Consider the following 4,258-nt stretch of genomic DNA (forward strand, 5'->3'; position numbering starts at 1 on the left):
TTCAGAAAACCCACAGTGTGTGTGGGGAGTCTTTATGGGTTTTTTTTTAATGTAATGACCCTCTTTCAGGAGATTTCAAACTTTGCTGCTTGCCTCTTGGAGTGAAAAACAACAAGCAGTGCATGTCTTGCAGCTGTGCTGCAAGATGCATGGGCAAGGCCTGGAAGAGCGTGCTAAACATGTTGCTGTTTAATGGATTTCTGATGCCTTGTAGAAAACTGAAATGTTTTGAAAGAGCTCTTCATATTATTGCTATTTATTATTTTTACCTCGGTGGTGTCCAGAGGCCCTGCTCAGCAGAGCGTCATACTAGTAGATGCTGTACAAGTATAAAATAAAAGACCGTCCCTGTCCCAAACAGGGCTGCTCTCAAAGGCCCTGATTATGCATATGTTTGTGCATATATGCATAAACAGTCCAAGTGATGTCTGTGGGACAGCTCAGGCCCTTAAATTGAAGCATGTGTATAGGTGTTTGAAAAGTCAGGATGTAAATGAAGTCAAGCAGCAACAGGAGGTGTAGGACACAATGGAGGGAGAAGAGACAAGGATGATAGTGTAACCCTTCTGCTAGGCTCTGGAGGCAGGACAAACATGGTTCATATTCAAGGAGTTTTGGCTCACACCCCCACCCAGCAATCTGAGAAAACCGACCCTACTGGGAGTCCTAAAAGAACAAGTGCCCCACTCACAATCAGTTAAAGTAAATAGAAGAGTCTATTAAAGGTGTTTAAAATAATAAAATAATCAATCCTTATCTAATGCCCCTTTCAACTGTTAAACTCCCCTACTTTTATAACCCCAAACACTGAACACCCCCCAAAATGAACAAGGACCACAATTGTAAAACACTTCCAAATATTTGACATCCTAACACCAATTACACCTAACATCAAACTTCCCCAAACATTAAAATATCAAATACAAGGGACTTGAAAACATTCAACATATAAATATTATGCGCCTTAAGATATCCACTCTGTGGCCAGTTGGGCTGCAGTTTCAAGGGCTAACACTTTGTCCAGAGAGTCACATCTTGCCCAGTCTGCTGGAGAGGAAGGGGTAGGCACAAGAAGGGTTCTTCGCCATGTCACTGGGGAAGTTTTTTGGCCTTGCACACCATTGCCTGGGGGTGCCATTTGCCACAGCTCTGGAAAGCACTGCCCAAGGTTACTGTTGCAGCTGCCATTCAGAGAGCTTTGCTTAGGATTGCCACTGCAGCTACTGCTTTAAAAAGTACCACCTGCCACCATGGCAGCAGGCCATGTGACCGCCATACAAGCAGGGCTACCTCAGTAACAGGAACCCCATTTGAAAATGTCTTAGTTAAGTGTATGGTCTTGAGACATAAAAGTTTGTTTCTAATACATTTTATGGAAAACATATCAGTAACAGTCCACCTGTCCAGCCATATCAATAGGCTGTTTATCATGAACCTCCTGAGAGACGTGAGTCTTAAGAAGGGCACTAGCTTAGCAAATTAGTTTTGGCAGGGTGTTAATATATCGTGCATGGCAGGTTCTGTCTTTTCTCTTTCATCATTATACAAAGAAGTCATCTGCTGTTTTCCTCAACTAGAGTTGTTGTTACACATAGCATCTGTGGAAATGTTCATGAGATCAGGATTAAGGATTAAGATTGCAGGTGTGAAGCAAACAATGACATTCTACAGAACTCTGAAAAAATAAAGGCCAAGAGATTGATAGTTGGGTGTTTAAAACTGGCTTCTAAACCCACACCCAGGCACGAAGAGCGAGATGACCTGATTTTCTTCAGGCCACAAAATTCAGTGGGGTTGTTCCATACCTTTGCACTGTAGGAGCAGCCCAACAAAGAAGACAAATGTGGGTGACCTATATAAGGCCAGGCTGTCAAAAGAACACAACAGATACTTAGGGACTGTGCCCCTCAAGTATCTAAATGGAACCTGAGATCTTTAACGGGGGCTCTTATTGTGCCAGGTTTTCCAATGATTTGTTCTCTCTTCCCCATCTGTTCCATCTTTGAGTCCTCCTTAATTTGCTTTCACTCTGTTCTCTTCTCTGTTCTTCTACCTATTTCATCATTGAATTAGTTTTCTCTGCCAGCTCTGCAACTTTTTCAATGTCTCCTATATGGAACAAAAGCTTATTAACAATGGAGGAGGAAGTTAACTTTTGGGTCAGTAATATCTGAGAGATCTTGACATTAGATGAAGTGAATTGTGATGTAAGTTTTCAAAATGAACTGCTAAGGAGTTGACCTTACAGACCACATCTTGTACAATGACTTCAATAGGATTTACTATGTGTATGTGTCTACAGGACAGAACACTAAAAGACAAAAGAGCAAGTAATCAGCATGTGTCTTGTGCTCTGCTCCCTCCTCCCCACACCCACTATGAGCTTTAAAGCCTATGTTTTCTTAGCTAGAGACCCAGAAAACTCCCTGGACTCTACTGGATCAATGCCAGCATCTACTTTCTGGTATTGCATGACCTTCACTGAACACCTTGGCATCTGTTTGTGGCCCACAACTGAGGCTGCAAGTTCCAATTACTCCCAATTATTCCTTTCCGATTTCTACTGAAATCTGCGTCTCACTGGTTAAATCTCTCAGAAGTTACAGGCATACTTTTCTATGTATGGCCAGTCTCACCTGCTCTTAGCTCCATGCTACTGAGAGAATTAGCTCAGTGTTTTCTATTGAGTCCTTGAGTTTTAACCCCTCAAATACCAAATAAAGGGTAAGGCTATCCAGCATAATGCAGCACTGTGTGGAGGCAACTGAGTTAGCTTGGAATGGGATTCATGGTACCTTTTTCAGCATGCAGACATATTTAGAAAGAATGTCCTGTTTCTCTGCGCACAGGAAATATCAAACACCTGGGAATAGTGAAACAGTTTCATTGCTCATAGATCTAAGCTTCTTTCAGCCAGAACCCAAATGAAAAGCTCTCTCCAGGGTCTCTTTCTCAGGGTCATGCTACAAATGCTTCTGGCGAGATGGCTCTTGCCTTCTCTTTCTTAGTAACTGTATTCTCTCTCTCTGCTTCTCTTTCTCACTCCCCAATCCAGAATTGAGCCTAGCAAGGGCTTTCAAGCTTGCACAATTGGAATTCCCCAGTAGCCTCACACTTGTCTGAGTTTGACCCGTGATACATGCCTGTCTATGGTTGAAGGCCCATATCAAATCAGGAAATAGTTAATGATGGGTGACAATAACAGCCATCAACTTCAGTGAGGTCTAAACAACCCATCACAATATTCAAGTAATTTGCATTTGATTCATGGATTGATTGTTTCATTCATACTTATGGCACTGCATAAATAATACAAATCAAAAATACAATTCCTTATTCATTTACTTTTGATGAAAGATGCTGGATTTTCTCTCAGAGAATGAAATTCTCTATTGGTTCTCAGAAGAGTACAGTAAGTTTCCTTCAGCCTTTCTGCCAATGCTTCTCAAATTTACCAGTAATCTGAAAGGACTATATGGTCGAACCTCTAGGTCTGAGGGTCAGCCACAAAGCCCATTCTAATAATGCCCTCCCTGCTGAGATTTGTCAGCTAAAGGAAGGCATCTAGCTAAAAGGGAGTCATACACCCAACGGAAGGGAGGGGCCATCACCAGGGAGGATTATACTGCGGTTGCTCGGGGCTGCGGGGGGGCAGTCAGGAAGGCGAAGGCGGAGATGGAACTGGGACTAGCTTCCCAGTTTTAAATACATAGGGGTCAAAAAGAAGGTACCGGGTAACATGGGGCCCCTGCAAGACACACTAGGAAATTTGGTCATCACACCAGACAACAAAGCTAACCTATTTAATGATTTCTTTGCCTCTGTATTTCTGAGCAGGGACCAGATCAGCCCCCCCCCCACTGGGACCCACTCAGGCCCCAGGGGAGGCACACCTAGGCCATGGGTCAAAGAGAATCTAGTCAGGGAATTTTGGAGGGACTGGATGTATTTAAATCAGCTGGTCCGGACAATCTCCACCCCAGAGTGCTGAGGGATTTAGCTGAGGTCATTGCGAGACCCCTGGCACGGCTTTACGAGCACTTGTGGTGCTCTGGTGTGGTGCCAGGGGACTGGAAGAGGGCCAGTGTGATTCCCATCTTCAAAAAAGGGAGGAAGGAAGACCCGGGAAACTGTAGGCTAGTTAATCTTACCTCAATCCTGGGTAAGCTTTTTGAGAGAATTGTCCTGGCACATGTCCATGAGGGGTCAGCGGGGGAGGTTATGCTTAGGGGCAACCAACACGGGTTCATTAGAGGCA

Source organism: Crocodylus porosus, unplaced genomic scaffold, assembly GCF_001723895.1.
Source record: "Crocodylus porosus isolate Cpor-Errol unplaced genomic scaffold, CroPor_comp1, whole genome shotgun sequence".
Classification (NCBI taxonomy): domain Eukaryota; kingdom Metazoa; phylum Chordata; order Crocodylia; family Crocodylidae; genus Crocodylus; species Crocodylus porosus.